We start from the raw sequence: 22,741 nt of genomic DNA on the forward strand, positions 1-22,741 counted from the left end.
TCAAGTTTGCTAGCTCACTTCCAATCTTGTAAGGTGATCATCCAACCTCAAGAAATCTTTGTTTCTTACAGTAGGTTATCATTCTAATACAAAGTAATAATCATATTCAAACTTTGGTTCAATTTCTATAACTATAACAATCTTATTTCAAGTGATGATCTTACTTGAACTTGTTTTCGTGTCATGATTCTGCTTCAAGAACTTCGAGCCATCCAAGGATCCGTTGAAGCTAGATCCATTTTTCTCTTTTCCAGTAGGTTTATCCAAGGAACTTAAGGTAGTAATGATATTCATAACATCATTCAATTCATACATATAAAGCTATCTTATTCGAAGGTTTAAACTTGTAATCACTAGAACATAGTTTAGTTAATTCTAAACTTGTTCGCAAACAAAAGTTAATCCTTCTAAATTGACTTTTAAAATCAACTAAACACATGTTCTATATCTATATGATATGCTAACATAATGATTTAAAACCTGGAAACACGAAAAACACCGTAAAACCGGATTTACGCCGTCGTAGTAACACCGCGGGCTGTTTTGGGTTAGTTAATTAAAAACTATGATAAACTTTGATTTAAAAGTTGTTATTCTGAGAAAATGATTTTTATTATGAACATGAAACTATATCCAAAAATTATGGTTAAACTCAAAGTGGAAGTATGTTTTCTAAAATGGTCATCTAGACGTCGTTCTTTCGACTGAAATGACTACCTTTACAAAAACGACTTGTAACTTATTTTTCTGACCATAAACCTATACTTTTTCTGTTTAGATTCATAAAAAAGAGTTCAATATGAAACCATAGCAATTTGATTCACTCAAAACGGATTTAAAATGAAGAAGTTATGGGTAAAACAAGATTGGATAATTTTTCTCATTTTAGCTACGTGAAAATTGGTAACAAATCTATTCCAACCATAACTTAATCAACTTGTATTTTATATTATGTAATCTTGAGATACCATAGACACGTATACAATGTTTCGACCTATCATGTCGACGCATCTATATATATTTCGGAACAACCATAGACACTCTATATGTGAATGTTGGAGTTAGCTATACAGGGTTGAGGTTGATTCCAAAATATATATAGTTTGAGTTGTGATCAATACTGAGATACATATACACTGGGTCGTGGATTGATTCAAGATAATATTTATCGATTTATTTCTGTACATCTAACTGTGGAAACTTGTTGTAGGTTACTAACGAGGACAGCTGACTTAATAAACTTAAAACATCAAAATATATTAAAAGTGTTGTAAATATATTTTGAACATACTTTGATATATATGTATATATTGTTATAGGTTCGTGAATCAACCAGTGGCCAAGTCTTACTTCCCGACGAAGTAAAAATCTGTGAAAGTGAGTTATAGTCCCACTTTTAAAATCTAATATTTTTGGGATGAGAATACATGCAGGTTTTATAAATGATTTACAAAATAGACACAAGTACGTGAAATTACATTCTATGGTTGAATTATCGAAATCGAATATGCCCCTTTTTATTAAGTCTGGTAATCTAAGAATTAGGGAACAGACACCCTAATTGACGCGAATCCTAAAGATAGATCTATTGGGCCTAACAAACCCCATCCAAAGTACCGGATGCTTTAGTACTTCGAAATTTATATCATATCCGAAGGGTGTCCCGGAATGATGGGGATATTCTTATATATGCATCTTGTTAATGTCGGTTACCAGGTGTTCACCATATGAATGATTTTTATCTCTATGTATGGGATGTGAATTGAAATATGAAATCTTGTGGTCTATTATTATGATTTGATATATATATAGGTTAAACCTATAACTCACCAACATTTTTGTTGACGTTTTAAGCATGTCTATTCTCAGGTGATTATTAAGAGCTTCCGCTGTCGCATACTTAAATAAGGACGAGATTTGGAGTCCATGCTTGTATGATATTGTGTAAAAACTGCATTCAAGAAACTTATTTTGTTGTAACATATTTGTATTGTAAACCATTATGTAATGGTCGTGTGTAAACAGGATATTTTAGATTATCATTATTTGATAATCTACGTAAAGCTTTTTAAACCTTTATTGATGAAATAAAGGTTGTGGTTTGCTTTAAAATGAATGCAGTCTTTGAAAAATATCTCATATAGAGGTCAAAACCTCGCAACGAAATCAATTAATATGGAACGTTTTTAATCAATAAGAACGGGACATTTCAAAAACTGTGTTAGAACATCATATGTATTAACGATTATAATATGTGCTCAAACCCTTCGAAATTCCTGAAGACACTTCAACTAAGGAACAATCGAGATGATGATCCAACCATATGTTACCCACAGTTATACACCTGAAAAACTCTAAAAACCCAAGTCATAGTTTGACGCGTATCCGAGTCAGACCCTTTGGCATTTATTAGCTAAAATGACTTTTCAATTCCTTTTCAAAGTAGACAGTTTTGTCAAAGCTCCAGCAAGTCAACTTCGACTTTTCAGTCGGACTAGTCTTATTATAACCTCGATAGATACGTTGCCCTTTCGTCATCGTTACTGGGGACCTTTCATATCTCGCCACCTTAGCAATAAACTTACCAACAACTTCAATTATCTTTGACTTTCGAAAAATCATTATATTTATTGAAATCACATCATTTACTCATTCGCATCTTGTAACGAGAATTGTCATACAAATCGTCGGAAAACAGTAACCAGTATTTTGAAATCTCGCAACATGTCTACGCCAACAGTTATATGTGTACGTAAAACGTTTATCTCCTGGACTTACATACTTTGAATGTGAAGTTCTGAAAAATATTTTGAACTGCAAAATAGTTCTTGAAATGCTGATGAAGCATCAAAAACTGTAAACGATCTTAACAGTAAAAAGTTTGATGACAAAGAATAGTAAGCTGAGAAAAAGAGAAGGTTTGGAACTGGAAAACGGATTGAACAGACTATGAAGGAGGCTGTGGACAAATCACAAAGACTAAATCTGCCTTTAAAGAATCCAAATGATTCAGTGCCTGCTAAAGTCATTAACGAATACCTTACTCTTTATTCTAAACCTTTACACACAAATCTTCATCATCATCCATCAATATTAGAAATTCTAAGATATTATCATATCTTTCATTATAAATATCCGCGATATTTCTGAAGATATTTTCACAACTAATCTTATCTGAAGTCATTTATCTCTTTGCGTTATCAGTGTTACATCATATAAGAAACTATTAGTTTCTATATTCTATAAACTTTCGAGTTAAATTATGAATGTTTTGAAGTAGTGTTGGGAACTGAAGCATGAGTTAGTATAATATTATGACACTTGATCAACGTGATTATATTACAGTAAGTCATGCTGAGTTTCTAATGGGACATGACGATTCACAGACCATGCCGTCATCATGTTCAATGTTACACGACTCTTGTATTCTATTTAATCTCTAAAAATATCAAGAATATATTTTCTTGATGATTCGGTCTTTTTAGGGTATTCTGGTAAATTAACAAATCAAGATCGTGCCATTACCATTTCCTTCTTAGAACATTAACTATGTTCATTCTGAAATTCATATCTGCGAATACTGGATCATTACAAATGTTGCTTAATCGCAAGAAGAAGAAACGAAAGGACAAAACTCCAAAATAGAAATTGGAGTATAAATCGCAGTAAATAGAAGGGAGCATTAACTATGGATGTCAATGATTATAGAAGACAAAAGCAGGGGCTTTGAAATATAAGGGAAGATATAAAACCCAACAACCACCTAAAAATTATAAACCGTATATATCGATGCATATAGCAATATAAAGACACGGAAGAACTAAAAACACTATAAAACCGAGGGTATAGTAGAAGTAAATAGATTCTTCTGGAGGCAGATGAAAAAGAAGAATGACAGATATGAAAGTGAGGAGTATATCGAGAATCAGTACTGGATGAAGCATATTGACAAATACTTTAAAATATGAGTTGAGGGGGAAAGAATAGAAGGTGTGAGTTGTAAGGAAATGAAGGAGGTGGATTTATAGTGAAATACCCGACAGAGAAATCAAGATGGATTATCGTATTAATTCGAAGAGAATCATAATCTCCTTAATCACCGAAGCATCAAATCCAACATAGATTACAAAGATTTTCTTTAAATTCGGAGATCAATTGTGATGACGTCAAAAGATATGACGAATCACTATAATCTTATTTCCTTCATTTACAATAACTTCCCTCATACGCTTCGAGTAATCGAATTATTTTATCCATACTTCTTAGACATGATAAAATTTCATAATCGTTACGTCATAATAACATTCTCATTGTTAGCCATAACGACCTCTATCAAATTTCGGGGACGAAATTTCTTTAACGGGTAGGTACTGTGACGACCCAGAAATTTCTGACTAAATTTAAACTTTATCTTTATATTATTCTGACACGATAAACAATGTTTGTTAAGTTAAATCTCAAGGATTTTAAACTATGTTTATACATTCATTTAAACCTCGACCAAATTCCAATGATTCACGAACCATTAAATGAACATATATGAATATGTATGTATATGTGTATATGTTATAAATTGAAAATGTCAACAAAGTATTTAAACATATAATGCTTTATATGAACGTATTTGTTTCAATATGATTATCGATGAAATTAATAAAATATATATTAAATGATTGAATTATCAGAAACATTGAATTATGATTACAAGTCTCTGTTGAGAGGTCCACTATGATTTAAGAAAATCTATTCCTCTTAACGATATTCGGAATAATTTGTAAAGCTATTTATAAATAAAAATAAAAAGTGTCATTTACGAAAGTTAGACAAAAGCTAGTGGAGAATTGGTTTCCATAATATTCTATTAATCTATTTTCAAACGTACAAAAACGTTTTCAGTTTAAAAAGAACTTTATTATTAAAACGTATATAACTTTTATAAATATCTAGAATTACTTTTGACAACTCATTACTTAACCAGTATAATAAATATAACGATATTTATATTTTATTTCATTAAATATATATAACGATTTAAATTAATATTATATATATTTATACGCGTATTATACATACATAGTTTTTATACTTTTACTATACTTTAACTTTACCTTTACTTTACTTTTACTTTACTTTAACTTTAATAATTCACTTTAATAATTCACTTTAATAATTCATACTTTAATAATTCACTTTAATAATTCATACTTTAATAATTCACTTTAATAATTCATACTTTAATAATTCACTTTAATAATTCATATTTTAATAATTCACTTTAATAATTCAAAAATCTATTATAAATAGAAATCAATAGGTTTCATTATTTCATATAAACTTGAAAATATATTTCTCTAAACTCTCTCAATCGATTTATATATATATATATATTTGCTCTGTATTATTTCAAGATATTATTAGTATACATAAAATATTACGACGGAATGATGTCTGAGTGATTTCAAAATAGTTTTTTTGAATGAGTTGAAGCTAAGGAAATTATGGGTTATAGCTATGGAGGTGATGGGTATGGTTCATGGGTATGCTCGTGAGGTCAATCTAGTGTTTATCATCTCCGTTGCGTCTACGTACTTTCCTGCAATATTGAATCTCAATATTGATACGTGAGCACTCATAACTCAACTTTTATATATCAATAGTGTATCCCTGACTAGTGCTCGAGTATATAGGATTATGCATGCTTGTACATTCGATATTGTCCTTAGATAGGTTTGATGAATCCTGAATTAGATACATATGCTACTGAGATAGGGTATATGATATGCAAGTCATTGGAAAGCTAGCGAAAAATTAAGAACTTTTTATTTAGATATCGAATGGTTTCGATGAACGGATTAGAAGTTATAGTCAACTGAATTTTAGTATTATTGTTAAAATGATTATTATTACTATCGTCGTTATTATTTTAATAGAAATATCATTGTTATTATAAAATATCATTATTACTATTATGTTAGTATTATCATTTTATCATAATACCATTTTTAGTAAATATAGATATTGTTATTTTTTATAGAATAATAATAATTATTATTACAAAATAATACAACTTTTACTTATTATTATGATCAATATTATTTTATCAAATAAATAGGGGATACAAAGATATTTTTCACCACGCGTAATATAATTACATTAATAATACTTACCACTATAGTTTTACGATATTAAGTGAACTTTATAAATTTTACTACTTAAGATATATAAAAGTATATTTTATCATATATAAACGTTAATATAAATTTTTATTAATAAATGACTTTTATTATTATAAAATCTAATAAATATATTTAAATATATAAAACGACTATAGTTAAGTTATATAATAAACACGTATAAATTTTAGAAGTCATTTTGGGTCAAGTTGACTTTTGTTGACTTTTGCATATTAGTCTCGAGCATTAGGATTGTGGTACACTATGACTTGACAAAAAATTGTTAGACAAATATTGACCAACATATAAATATATATAATTAATATAGGTTCGTGAATCCGAGGCCAACCTTGCACTTGTTAAATCACGTTATATGTATTTTTACTACGAAATACAGTATGGTGAGTTTCATTTGCTCTCTTTTATATATATTTTTGGGACTGAGAATACATGCGCTGTTTTTTATAAATGTTTTACGAAATAGGCACAAGTACTAAAACTAATTCTACGTGGGTTTAAACCAGAAATATACCCTTAGCTTGGTAACATTAAACTACTTGTCTATATACGGTAGGCGCGAATCCTAAAGATAGATCTATTGGGCCTGACAAACCCCATCCTGACTATGGGATGCTTTAGTACTTCGAGGTTATTTTAAACATACATGATCTGGTGTACTTCAGAGGGTAAAACATGAACGTTAAGGCTTGTTACCGGGTGCCTACAACTTATAGAATACTTTTATACACTTGCGAGTGTACATATATTTATAAACGAAAATCTTGTGGTCTATTAATATATTGAAATGATTGTTATGATAAACCTATGAACTCACCAACCTTTTGGTTGAAACTTTAAAGCATGTTTATTCTCAGGTATTAAAGAAATCTTCCGATGTGCATTAGCTCATTTTAAGGATATTACTTGGAGTCATTCATGGCATATTTTGAAAGACGTTGCATTCGAGTCATTGAGTTCATCAAGATTATTATTATGTCAATTATAGTTGGATGTATTATGAAATGGTGTGCATGCCGTCAACTTTCGTTGTAAAGAAAGTTTGTCTTTTAAAAACGAATGCAATGTTTGTAAAATGTATCATATAGAGGTCAAATACCTCGCGATGTAATCAACTATTGTGAATTATTTATAATGTATATGAACAGGTCCTTTCATCAACCCTACATTTGTTCGATGTCGTAATATGTATTTTTACTACAAAGTACAATATGGTGAGTTCATTTGCTCCCTTTTCCTCTTTACATTTTTGGGACTGAGAATACATGCGCTGTTTTTACAACTACTTTATTAAATGCTTTTGAAATATATTTTGAACTGCGAATACATGAAATGCTTTTATAAATGTTTAACGAGATAGACACAAGTAAAACATTCCTTGAATGAATTATTATGCAGACAGAAGTTCTGTGGATTATTATTGAATTATGTGGACATGATAATTGCCACCATTGAATTATGTGGACATGATAATTGCCACCGTTGAATTATGTGGACATGATAATTGCCACTGTTGAATTATGTGGATATGATAATTGCCACCATTGAGTTATGTGGACATGATAATTGCCACCAATTGATATGAATGTTATGTATCGAGAGAATGATTTTATACACAGGTTATGTGTATTAGTTTTTGTGCACAAGATATGTGTACGGTTACTAAGTTTTATGAAAAAGGATTTCGTACACGAGAAAGGTGTATTGTATTTAAAAGATATCGCATGTACATTACAGGTGGGTATAGGATTCGAGCCCATTTGTACCATGCAGTATTTAAATTTTGTGGTCTATCAAAATGATGAATTTTATTGTTTTAAGATAAAACTATGAACTCACCAACCTTTTGGTTGACACTTGAAAGCATGTTTATTCTCAGGTATGAAAGAATTCTTCCGCTGTGTATTTGCTCATTTTAAAGACATTACTTGGAGTCGATCATCGCTCTGGGATCAAATGTTGATGACTTCGTCCAGATGGATTAGGACGGGGCATTTCACACTAATTCTCAAAATTAGTGATGTTCCCTAATTCTTAGGCTACCAAGCCAAAAGGGGCATATTCGGCTTCGATCATTCAACCAAAGAAAGTAGTTTCATGTACTTGTGTCTATTTTGTAAAACATTTATAAAGCTGCATGTATTCACATCCCAAAAATATTAGATTTTAAAAGTGGAACTATAACTCACTTTCACAGATTTTTACTTCGTCGGGAAGTAAGACTTGGCCACTGGTCGATTCACGAACCTATAACAAATATGTACATATATATCAAAATATGTTCAAAATATATTTACAACATTTTTTTATACGTTTTACCGTTTTAAGTTTATTAAGTCAGCTGTCCTCGTTAGTAACCTACAACTAGTTGTCTAAAGTTAGATGTACAGAAATAAATCGATAAATATTACCTTGAATCAATCCATGACCCAGTGTATACATGTCTCAGGCTAGATCACAACTCAAAGTATATATATTTTTGGAATCAACCTCAACCCTGTATAGCTAACTCCAACATTACTGCATATAGAGTGTCTGTGGTTGTTCCAATAAATAGATATACATGGGTCGATATGATATGTCAAAACATTTGCATACGTGTCTATGGTATCCCAAGATTACATAATATATTAGAATAAATGTATAATAAAATATGAGTTAGCTAGGATATGATTTGTATAGAATTGTTACAATATTTCCCATAGCTACAACAATCAAAAAATATCCAATCTTGTTTTACCCATAACTTCTCCGTTTTAAATTCGTTTTGAGTGAATCAAATTGATATAGTTTCATATTAAACTCTATTTTATTAATCTAAACAGAAAAAGTATAGGTTTATAGTCAGAAATATAAGTTACAAGTCGTTTTTGTAAGAGGTAGTCATTTCAGTCGAAAGAACGACGTCTTGATGACCATTTTGAAAAACATACTTCCACTTTGAGTTTAACCATGATTTTTGGATATAGTTTCATGTTCATAAGAAAAATAATTTTCCCAGAAGAACAACTTTTAAATCAAAGTTTATCATAGTTTTTAATTATCAAACCCAAAACAGCCCGTGGTTTTACTACGATGGCGTATGTCCGGTTTTACGGTGTTTTTCGTGTTTCCAGGTTTTAAATCATTAAGTTAGCATATCATATAGATATAGAACATGTGTTTAGTTGATTTTAAAAGTAAAGTTAGAAGGAATAACTTTTGTTTGCGAACAAGTTTAGAATTAACTAAACTATGTTCTAGTGATTTCAAGTTTAAACCTTCGAATAAGGTAGTTTTATATATATGAATCGAATGATATTATGAACATCATTACGACCTCAGGTTTTGTGGATAAACCTACTGGAAATGAGAAAAATAGATCTAGCTTCAAAGGATCCTTGGATGGCTTGAAAGTTCTTGAATCAGAATCATGACACGAAAACAAGTTCAAGTAAGATTTTCACACCAAATAAGATTGTTATAGTTATAGAAATTGAATCAAAGTTTGAATATGAGTATTACCTTGTATTAGAAAGATATCTTACTGTAAATAAGAAAGATTTCTTGAGGTTGGATGATCACTTTACAAGATTGGAAGTAAGCTAGCAAACTTGGAAGTAATCTTGATTTTATGAAACTAGAACTTATAGAATTTATGAAGAACACTTAGAACTTGAAGATAGAACTTGAGAGAGATCAATTTGATGAAGAAAATTGAAGAATGAAAGTGTTTGTAGGTATTTTTGGTCGTTGGTATATGGATTAGATATAAAGGATGTGTAATTTTGTTTACATGTAAATAAGTCATGAATGATTACTAATATTTTTGTAATTTTATGAGATTTTTCATGTTAGTTGCCAAATGATGGTTCCCACATGTGTTAGGTGACTCAAATGGGCTACTAATAGATGATCATTGGAGTGTATATACTAATAGTACATACATCTAAAAGCTGTGTATTGTACGAGTACGAATACGGGTGCATACGAGTAGAATTGTTGATTAAAATGAACGAGGATGTAATTTTAAGCATTTTTGTTAAGTAGAAGTATTTTGATAAGTGTCTTGAAGTCTTTTAAAAGTGTATGAATAGATATTAAAACACAACATGTATATACATTTTAACTGAGTCGTTAAGTCATCGTTAGTCGTTACATGTAAATGTTGTTTTGAAACCTTTAGGTTAACGATCTTGTTAAATGTTGTTAACCTATTATTTATTATATCAAAAGAGATGTTAAATTATTACATTATCATGATATCATTATGTATTAATATATCTTAATATGATATATATACATTAAATGTCATTACAACGATAATCGTTACATATATGCCTTGTTTCGAAAACCTTAAGTTAGTAGTCTTGTTTTTACATATGTAGTTCATTGTTAATACACTTAATGACATGTTTACTTATCATTTATCATGATTAAACATAGTGTATCAGTATCTTAATATGATTCATATGTATTTAGTAAGACGTTGTTATAACGATAATCGTTATATATATCGTTTCGAGTTTCTTAATTCAATAAACTCAATTTTATGTATATAACTCATTGTTAAAATACCTAATGAGATACTTACTTATCATAATATCATGTTAACTATATATATAATCATATATATGTCATCATATAGTTTTTACAAGTTTTAACGTTCGTGAATCACCGGTCAACTTGGGTGGTCAATTGTCTATATGAAACCTATTTCAATTAATCAAGTTTTAACAAGTTTAATTGCATAACATGTTGGAAACACTTAATCATGTAAATAACAATTTCACTTAATATATATAAAAACATGGAAAAGTTCAGGTCACTACAGTACCTACCCGTTAAATAAATTTCGTCCCGAAATTTTAAGCAGTTGGAGGTGTTGTCGTATCTTCTGGAAATAAGTGCGGGTATTTCTTCTTCATCTGATCTTCTCGTTCCCAGGTGAACTCGGGTCCTCTAAGAGCATTCCATCGAACCTTAACAATTGGTATTTTGTTTTGCTTAAGTCTTTTAACCTTTTAAGTCTTTTAACCTCACGATCCATTATTTCGACGGGTTCTTCGATAAATTGAAGTTTTTCGTTGATTTGGATTTCGTCTAATGGAATAGTGAGATCTTCTTTAGCAAAATATTTCTTCAAATTCGAGACGTGGAAAGTGTTATGTACATCCGCGAGTTGTTGAGGTAACTCAAGTCGGTAAACTACTGGTCCGACGCGATCATTAACCTTGAATGGTCCAATATACCTTGGGTTTAATTTCCCTCATTTACCAAATCGAACAACGCCTTTCCAAGGTGCAACTTTAAGCATGACCTTCTCTCCAATTTCAAATTCTATATCTTTTCTTTTAATGTCATCGTAGCTCTTTTGTCTACTTTGGGCGGTTTTCAACCGTTGTTGAATTTGGATGATCTTCTCGGTAGTTTCTTGTATTATCTCCGAACCCGTAATCTGTCTATCCCCCACTTCACTCCAACAAATCAGAGACCTGCACTTTCTACCATAAAGTGCTTCAAACGGCGCTATCTCAATGCTTGAATGGTAGCTGTTGTTGTAGGAAAATTCTGCTAACGGTAGATGTCGATCCCAACTATTTCCGAAATCAATAACACATGTTTGTAGCATATCTTCAAGCGTTTGTATCGTCCTTTCACTCTGCCCATCAGTTAGTGGATGATAGGAAGTACTCATGTCTAGACGAGTTCCTAATGCTTGCTGTAATGTCTGCCAGAATCTTGAAATAAATTTGCCATCCCTATCAGAGATAATAGAGATTGGTATTCCATGTCTGAAGACGACTTCTTTCAGATACAATCGTGCTAATTTCTCCATCTTGTCATCTTCTCTTATTGGCAGGAAGTGTGCTGATTTGGTGAGACGATCAACTATTACCCAAATAGTATCAAAACTACTTGCAGTCCTTGGCAATTTAGTGATGAAATCCATGGTAATGTTTTCCCATTTCCATTCCGGGATTTCGGGTTGTTGAAGTAGACCTAATGGTTTCTGATTCTCTGCTTTGACCTTAGAACATGTCAAACATTCTCCTACATATTTAGCAACATCGGCTTTCATACCCGGCCACCAAAAATGTTTCTTGAGATCCTTGTACATCTTTCCCATTCCAGGATGTATTTAGTATCTGGTTTTATGAGCTTCTCTAAGTACCATTTCTCTCATATCTCCAAATTTTGATACCCAAATTCTTTCAGCCCTATACCGGGTTCCATCTTCCTGAATATTAAGATGCTTCTCCGATCCTTTGGGTATTTCATCCTTTAATTTCCTTCTTTTAAAACTCCTTGTTGTGCCTCCTTTATTTGAGTAGTAAGGTTGTTGTGAATCATTATATTCATAGCTTTTACTCGAATGCGTTCTCTGTCCTTTCTGCTCAAGGCGTCGGCTACCACATTTGCCTTCCCCGGGTGGTAATGAATCTCAAAGTCGTAATCATTCAACAATTCAATACACCTGCGCTGCCTCATGTTCAGTTGTTTCTGATTAAATATGTGTTGAAGACTTTTGTGGTCGGTATATATAATACTTTTGACCCCATATAAGTAGTGCCTCCAAGTCTTTAATGCAAAAACAACTGCGCCTAATTCCAAATCATGCGTCGTATAATTCTGCTCGTGAATCTTCAATTGTCTAGACGCATAAGAAATTACCTTCGTTCGTTGCATTAATACACAACTGAGACCTTGCTTTGAGGCGTCACAATATATCACAAAATCATCATTCCCTTCAGGTAATGACAATATAGGTGCCGTAGTTAACTTTTTCTTCAATAATTGAAACGCTTTCTCTTGTTCATCCTTCCATTCAAATTTCTTCCCTTTATGCGTTAATGCAGTCAAGGGTTTTGCTATTTTGGAAAAATCTTGGATGAATCTTCTATAATAACCAGCTAGCCCTAAAAATTGGCGTATGTGTTTCGGAGTTTTCAGGATTTTCCACTTTTCAACGGTTTCAATCTTTGCTGGATCCACCTTAATACCTTCTTTGTTCACTATGTGACCGAGGAATTGAAATTCTCCCAACCAAAATGCACACTTTGAAAACTTAGCGTACAGTTTTTCTTTATGGCCCACACACTCGGTTCATGAGGTCCATGAACACAGCTGGTGCGTTAGTCAACGCAAACGGCATAACCATAAACTCATAATGACCGTAACACATCCTAAAAGCAGTCTTCGGAATGTCATCCTCCTTCACCCGCATTTGATGATACCTAGAACGTAAATCGATCTTCGAATAAACCGACGAGCCTTGTAGTTGATCAAATAAGTCGTCGATTCTCAGTAGTGGGTAGTGGTTCTTGATGGTAAGTTTGTTCAACTCTCAGTAGTCGATATACAACCTGAATGTACCATCCTTCTTCTTGACAAACAAAACAGGAGCTCCCCACGGTGATATGCTTGGTCGAATGAAACCACGCTCTAAAAGTTCCTGTAACTGACTTTGAAGTTCCTTCATTTCTCTGGGTGCGAGTTTGTATGGAGCATGAGCTAATGGTGAAGCTCCCGGTACAAGGTCTATTTGAAATTCAACAGATCGGTGTGGAGGTAGTCTCGGTAATTCTTTCAGAAATACATCGGGAAATTCTTTCGCCACAAGAACATCGTTGATGTTCTTTTCTTCAAAATTGACTTTCTCGACGTGTGCTAGCACAGCATAGCAACCTTTTCTTATTAGTTTTTGCGCCTTCAGGTTACTAATAAGATTTAACTTCGCGTTGCTCTTTTCTCCGTACACCATTAAGGGTTTTCCTTTTTCTCGTATAATGCAAATTGCGTTTTTGTAACAAACGATCTCTGCTTTCACTTCTTTCAACCACTCCCTACCGATTATCACATCAAAACTCCCTATCTCTACTAGTATCAAATCAATCTTAAATGTTTCGCTAACCAGTTTAATTTCTCGATTCCGACATATATTATCTGCCGAAATTAATTTGCCGTTTGCTAATTCGAGTAAAAATTTATTATCCAAAGGCGTTAATGGACAACTTAATTTAGCACATAAATCTCTACTCATATAACTTCTATCCGCACCCAAATCAAATAAAACATAAGCGAATTTATTGTCAATAAGAAACGTACCCGTAACAAGCTCCGGGTCTTCCTGTGCTTCCGCCGTATTAATATTGAAAACTGTTTAGCGGCCCTGCCCATTAGTATTCCCCTGATTCGGGCAATTTTTAATAATATGGCCCAGTTTTCCACATTTATAACAGACTACGTTGGCAATACTTGCTCCGACACTACTTGTTCCGACATTACTCGTTTTGACATTATTTGTTCCTTTAGTTCTGTTATACATTGGTCCGTAGAACTCACGCTTTGTCGTGCTATAACCATTTCTTTTACACCTATTGCAAAATGTTGTGCAGAATCCCAGGTGATTCTCTTCACACCTTTGGCATGGCTGTTTCTGATTATTGTTGTTGTTGCGGTTATTATTATTGTTGGGACGATTATTATAATTTTTGTTGTTGGGACGTTTGTTGTTGTTGCGATTTATGTTGCGGTTGTTGGGATAGTTGTTACGATTGTGGTTGTAATTGTTGTTGTTGTTGTTGTTGTACTGGTGACTCGTGTCACTGTTTTCCTCCCACTTCCTCTTGAGTTGTTTCGTGTTGGCTTCTTCAGCTGCCTACTCTTTAATTCTTCCTTCAATCTGATTTATGAGTTTATGAGCTATTCAACTTGCCTTTTGTATGGAAGCGGGCTCGTGTGAACTCACATTTTCTTGAATCCTTTCTGGTAATCCTTTTACAAACGCGTCGATCTTCTCTTCTTCATCTTCGAACGTTCCTGGACACAATAGGCACAACTCTGTGAATCGTCATTCATACGTAGTAATGTCGAACACTTGTGTTCGTAACTCTCTAAGCTCTGCCTTGAGGTTATTGACCTCGTTTCTAGGACGGTACTGCTCGTTCATCAAGTGCTTGAATGCTGACCACGGTAGTGCGTAAGCAGCATTTTGTCCTACCTGTTCAAGATAGGTGTTCCACCACGTTAACGCAGTACCTGTGAAGGTATGCGTGGCGTACTTAACCTTGTCCTCTTCAGTACACTAACTTATGGCGAACATCGATTCGACCTTCTTGATCCACCGTTTTAATCTAATTGGACCCTCGGTTCCATCGAATTCCAGAGGTTTGCAGGCAGTGAATTCTTTGTAGGAGCATCCTACACGATTTCTTGTGGAATTAGTTCCACTGCTAGATCCAGAGTTATTGTTATTTTGCATCGCAGCCTGTACTGCGGCTATGTTTGCTGCAAGGAAAACACGGAAGTCTTCCTCACTCATGTTCAAATTCTGACGAGTTGCCGGTGCCATTTCCTTCAAAAATAGCCAAAAGAATTGAGTTAATCATATAGAATTTAAGATTAGTCAATAGTATTTCATAGCATAATATGAACTTATTTATAAAAGCTTTTTCTTCATATTAGCATTTTATAGTTTTAATTCGGGTAGTACCTACCCGTTAAGTTCATACTTAGTAGCTACTATACAATTCAACTACTACGATTCTATATGAAAAAAACTTATTACAATAATAATTCGCGTTCAAACTTTATACAATATTTTACAAACTTACAATACCGCCATTATACAAATAGGATGAAATATAGCACATAATAACATTGCTACTCGGCAGCTATAAAGGAAATTCTAGTTAATCCGCAAGTTGTTCAGAAAAAGAAATAAAGACACGTAATTCATAAGTCCAGAAACAAGTCATGCATTTTGGTTTTACTAAGACGACTTCCTATCCTTGGTTTTGTAGAAAGTAACCATTATGACAATTGGCTAGACAACATGTTGTAATGTCGTCAAAAGGATGAGGGTTTCGTAATGCCCAACAGCCCCGTAACAATCTAAAAACCTTGTTTCTCATCTCAACTACCAAGTCCGTCACTTGTGGGAAAGTTTTATTTAAAAGTTACAACCCAATGTTCTTTTTCTCAATTTGATGAGAAGCGAACATTATTAACCCGTAAGCATAACATGCTTCTTTATGTTGCATGTTAGAAGCTCTTTCTAAAGAACGGAGTCCTATGTTGGGATATGTTGATTCAAAATAGGTTCGTAACCCGTAGCGTAGAATTGCATCTGGGTTTCCCGCACTAAATGCCTTAAAGAAAACTTGGCATAACTTAAAGTCTCCCCAATGTGATATACCCCACCTATCAAAGGAAAGCCTTTTATAAACTAAGGCATTTCTGGAAAGTCTTTCAAATGTTTGACAAGTTGATTTTGCCATAATTAATTGTGTTGATGAATTCTGACCGACTCTAGACATGATTTCCTCAATCATATCCTCTGGTAGATCTTTTAAAATATTCGGTTGTCCACCCTTAACGTCCATTTTGTTTTTATACTGTAAAATAGACAAGGATTAGATTCGTAAAAGATAATTAACAAATAATACAAGCAATTTTTACATAGAACATAAAAGTACAAGCACACTACAATACATATAATATACAACATGATTACAACCCTCTAATCTGAATCACTGGTTTCTTCTTCTTCGGACTTGTTTCGTTTTCCTAATTTTCTAGGAATATATGGTGCTCCTCTAATACGAGTCATCGTTTTCCACAATGGTTTAGAAAAACCTGGTGGTTTAGAGGTTCCCGAGTTATTGTTACATTTTAGGAAATACGAATGTTGCCGATACATTTAGAGTTCATCGGGGTTGGAATCGGGTTTCTATATTTTTATACCTTTTCCCTTATTATTTTCTTTTGCTATATTAAATTGGGTTGAGGTAATTTCTATAACATCATCGGAATCATCATCGGGATCCGATTCATCGGAAAATTGGTAATCTTCCCAATATTTTGCTTCCTTGGCGGAAACACCATTGACCATTTTTAACTTTGATACGTTGGTTGAAGATTTTCTTTTATTTAATTGATTTACTGTAGGTATCAATATTTCTTCCTCCGAAACCTCTTCTTCTTCCGGTTCCTCCTCTTCCGGTTCCTCCTTTTCCGGTTCCTCTTCTTCCGGTTCTTCTTCGGGAATTTGTGAATCTTCTCAAATTATATTCGACTCTTCATTATTATTAGGTGAGTCGATGGGATTTGTACTAGCGGTAAACATCTATCACATAATATCAAACACATCAAGAGGTTAATATATCACATAATATTTACATGTTAATAATATATAGTTTCCAGCAAAAGTGTTAAGCACTCGTTTTTAAAGAAAATATGGTCGAAGTCCAGACTCACTAATGTATCCTAACAAACTCGATAAGACACACTAATGCAAATTTCTGGTTCTTTAAGACCAACGCTCGGATACCAACTGAAATGTCCCGTTCATATTGATTATAAATGTTCCATATTTATTGATTTCGTCGCGAGGTTTTGACCTCTATATGAGACGTTTTTCAAAGACTGCATTCATTTTTAAAACAAGCATAACCTTTATTTTATCTATAAAGGTTTAAAAAGCATTACGTAGATTATCAAATAATGATAATCTAAAATATACCATTTACACATGACCATTACATAATGGTTTACAATAAGAATATATTACATCAAAAATAAGTTTCTTGAATGCAGTTTTTACATAATATCATACAAGCATGGACTCCAAATCTTGTCCTTATTTTAGTATGCAACAGCGGAAGCTCTTAATAATCACCCGAGAATAAACATGCTTAAAACGTCACCAAAAATGTTGGTGAGTTATAGGTTTAACCTATATATTATCAAATCATAATAATAGACCACAAGATTTCATATTTCAATATACATCCCATACATAGAGATAAAAATCATTCATATGGTGAACACCTGGTAACCGACATTAACAAGATGCATATAAGAATATCCCCATCATTCCGAGACATCCATCAGACATGATATAAAACTCGAAGTACTAAAGCATCCGGTACTTTAGATGGGGTTTGTTAGGCCCAATAGATCTATCTTTAGGATTCACGTCAATTAGGCGTGCACTAATTCTCAAAATTAGTGATGTTCCCTAATTCTTAGGCTACCAAGCAAAAAGGGGCATATTCGGCTTCGATCATTCAACCATAGAAAGTAGTTTCATGTAATTGTGTCTATTTTGTAAAACATTTATAAAGCTGCATGTATTCTCTTCCCAAAAATATTAGATTTTAAAAGTGGGACTATAACTCACTTTCACAGATTTTTACTTCGTCGGGAAGTAAGACTTGGCCACTGGTCGATTCACGAACCTATAACAAATATGTACATATATATCAAAATATGTTCAAAATATATTTACAAAATTTTTTAATACGTTTTACTGTTTTAAGTTTATTAAGTCAGCTGTCCTCGTTAGTAACCTACAACTAGTTGTCTACAGTTAGATGTACAGAAATAAATCGATATATATATTATCTTGAATCAATCCACAACCCAGTGTATACACTTCTTAGGCTAGATCACAACTCAAAGTATATATATTTTTGGAATCAACCTCAACCCTGTAAAGCTAACTCCAACATTACTGCATATAGAGTGTCTATGGTTGTTCCAATTAATATATATACATGGGTTGATATGATATGTCAAAACATTTGCATACGTGTCTATGGTATCCCAAGATTACATAATATATTAGAATACATGTATAATACAATATGAGTTAGCTAGGATATGATTTGTATAAAATTGTTACAATATTTCCCGTATCTACAACAATCAAAAAACATCCAATCTTGTTTTATCCATAACTTCTTCGTTTTAAATCCGTTTTGAGTGAATAAAATTGCTATGGTTTCATATTGAACTCTATTTTACGAACCTAAAAATAAAAAGTATAGGTTTATAGTCAGAAATATAAGTTACAAGTCGTTTTTGTAAGAGGTAGTCATTTCAGTCGAAAGAACAACGTCTTGATGACCATTTTGAAAAACATACTTCTACTTTGAGTTTAACCATGATTTTTAGATATAGTTTCATGTTCATAAGAAAAATTATTTTCCCAGAAGAACAACTTTTAAATCAAAGTTTATCATAGTTTTTAATTATCAAACCCAAAACAGCCCGTGGTGTTACTACGACGGCGTATGTCTGGTTTTACGGTGTTTTTCGTGTTTCCAGGTTTTAAATCATTAAGTTAGCATATCATATAGATATAGAACATGTTTTTAGTTGATTTTAAAAGTCAAGTTAAAAGGATTAACTTTTGTTTGCGAACAAATTTAGAATTAACTAAACTATGTTCTAGTGATTTCAAGTTTAAACCTTCGAATAAGGTAGTTTTATATATATGAGTCGAATGATGTTATGAACATCATTACTACCTCAGGTTTTGTGGATAAACCTACTGGAAATGAAAAAAATAGATCTAGCTTCAAAGGATCCTTGGATGGCTTGAAAGTTCTTGAATCAGAATCATGACACGAAAACAAGTTCAAGTAAGATTTCCACTCGAAATAAGATTGTTATAGTCATAGAAATTGAATCAAAGTTTGAATATGAGTATTAACTTATATTAGAAAGATATCTTACTGTAAATAAGAAAGATTTCTTGAAGTTGGATGATCACTTTATAAGATTGGAAGTAAGCTAGCAAACTTGGAAGTATTCTTGATTTTATTAAACTAGAACTTATAGAATTTATGAAGAACACTTAGAACTTGAAGATAGAACTTGAGAGAGATCAATTAGATGAATAAAATAGAAGAATGAAAGTGTTTGTAGGTGTTTTTAGTCGTTGGTATATGGATTAGATATAAAGGATGTGTAATTTTGTTTACATGTAAATAAGTCATGAATGATTACTAATATTTTTGTAATTTTATGAGATATTTCATGATAGTTGCCAAATGATGGTTCCCACATGTGTTAGGTGACTCACATGGGCTGCTAAGAGCTGATCATTGGAATGTATATACCAATAGTACATACATCTAAAAGCTGTGTATTGTACGAGTACAAATACGGGTGCATACGAGTAGAATTGTTGATGAAACTGAACGACGGTGTAATTGTAAGCATTTTTGTTAAGTAGAAGTATTTTTATAAGTGTATTTAAGTATTTCAAAAGTGTATGAATACATATTAAAACACTACATGTATATACATTTTAACTGAGTCGTTAAGTCATCGTTAGTCGTTACATGTAAATGTTGTTTTGAAACCTTTAGGTTAACGATCCTATTAAATGTTATTAACCCATTATTTATTATATCTAAAGAGATGTTAAATTATTACATTATCATGATATCATTATGTATTAATATATCTTAATATGATATATATAAATTAAATGTCGTTACAACGATAATCGTTACATATATGCCTCGTTTCGAAAACCTTAAGTTAGTAGTCTTGTTTTTACATATGTAGTTCATTGTTAATACACTTAATGACATGTTTACTTATCATTTATCATGATTAAACATAGTATATCAATATCTTAATATGATTCATATGTATTTAGTAAGACGTTGTTATAACGATAATCGTTATATATATCGTTTCGAGTTTCTTAATTCAATAAACTCAATTTTATGTATATAACTCATTGTTAAAATACCTAATGAGATACTTACTTATCATAATATCATATTAACTATATATATAATCATATATATGTCATCATATAGTTTTTACAAGTTTTAACGTTCGTGAATCACCGGTCAACTTGGGTGGTCAATTGTCTATATGAAACCAATTTCAATTAATCAAGTCTTAACAAGTTTAATTGCTTAACATGTTGGAAACACTTAATCATGTAAATAATAATTTCATTTAATATATAAAAACATGGAAAAGTTCGGGTCACTACAACGGTGTCCCCAATGTGATATACCCCATCTTTCAAATGAAAGCCTTTTATAAACTAAGGCATGGCTGGAATGTTCTTCAAATGTTCTACAAACTAATTTTGTCATAAATAATTGTGCCGACAAATTTTGACAGACTCTAGACAAGATCTCATCAATCATGTCCTCGGGTAGGTCTTCTAATATTTTTGGTTGTCTATCCTTAACATCCATTGTGTTTTTATACTGTAAAACAGACGAGGATTAGATTTGTAAAAGATAATTAACAGACAATACAAGCAATTTTTACATAGAACATAAAAGTATAAGCACACTACAATACATATATTACACAACATGCTTACAACCCTATAATCTGAATGACTGGTTTCATCTTCTTCGAACTTGGTTCTTTTTCCTAATTTTCTAGGGATATATGATGTTCCCCTAATACGAGCCGTCATTTTCCACAATGGTTTAGAAAAACCTGGTGGTTTAGAGGTTCCCGGGTTATTGTTACAACTTAAGAAATACGGGTGTTGACGATACATATAAAGTTCATCGGGGTTGGAATCAGGTTTGAAAGGACCCGTTCATATACATTATAAACGATTCACAATAGTTGATTACATCGCGAGGTATTTGACCTCTATATGATACGTTTTACAAACATTGCATTCGTTTTTAAAAGACAAACTTTCTTTACATCAAAAATTGACGGCATGCATACCATTTCATATTACATCCAACTATAATTGACTTAATATTAATCTTGATGAACTCAACGACTCGAATGCAACGTCTTTCAAAGTATGTCTTGAATGACTCCAAGTAATATCCTTAAAATGAGCTAATGCACAGCGGAAGATTTCTTTAATACCTGAGAATAAACATGCTTTAAAGTGTCAACCAAAAGGTTGGTGAGTTCATTATTTTATCATAATCCATCATTTCCGTAATAGTAATAGACCACAAGATTTCAGTTTCTATAAATATCCGTACACTCGCAAGTGTATAAAAGTATTCTATAAGTTGTAGGCACCCGGTAACAAGCCTTAACGTTCATGTTTTACCCTCTGAAGTACACCAGATCAGGTGTGTTTAAAATAACCTCGCAGTACTAAAGCATCCCATAGTCAGGATGGAGTTTGTCAGGCCCAATAGATCTATCTTTAGGATTCGCGCCTACCGTACATAGACAAGTAGTTTAATATTACCAAGCTAAGGGTATATTTCTGGTTTAAACCCACATAGAATTAGTTTTAGTACTTGTGCCTATTTCGTAAAACATTTATAAAACAGCGCATGTATTCTCAGCCCAAAAATATATATAAAAAGGGTGTAATGAAACTCACAATACTGTATTTCGTAGCAATTATCTATATGACGGCACTGAACAAGTGCAGGGTTTGTCTCGGATTCACGAACCTATATTAAGTATATATATTTATATGTTGGTCAATATCTGTGTAACAATTTAGGTCAAGTCGTAGTGAATCACAATCCTAATGCTCGAGACCGACATGCAAAAGTCAACAAAAGTCAACTTGACCCAAAATGACTTCCAAAATCTATACATGTTTATTATATAATTTATATATAGTAGTTTTATATATTTAAATATATTTATCAGATCTTATTATACTAAATAATACAAGTCATTTATTAATAAATAAAAATTTATATTAAAATTCATATATGATAAAAATATACTTTTATATATCTCAAAGTAATAAAATTTATAAAATTCACTTAATATCATAAAAATATAGTGGTATGTATTAT

The sequence above is a fragment of the Rutidosis leptorrhynchoides genome, chromosome 4 (assembly GCF_046630445.1).
Source record: "Rutidosis leptorrhynchoides isolate AG116_Rl617_1_P2 chromosome 4, CSIRO_AGI_Rlap_v1, whole genome shotgun sequence".
Classification (NCBI taxonomy): domain Eukaryota; kingdom Viridiplantae; phylum Streptophyta; class Magnoliopsida; order Asterales; family Asteraceae; genus Rutidosis; species Rutidosis leptorrhynchoides.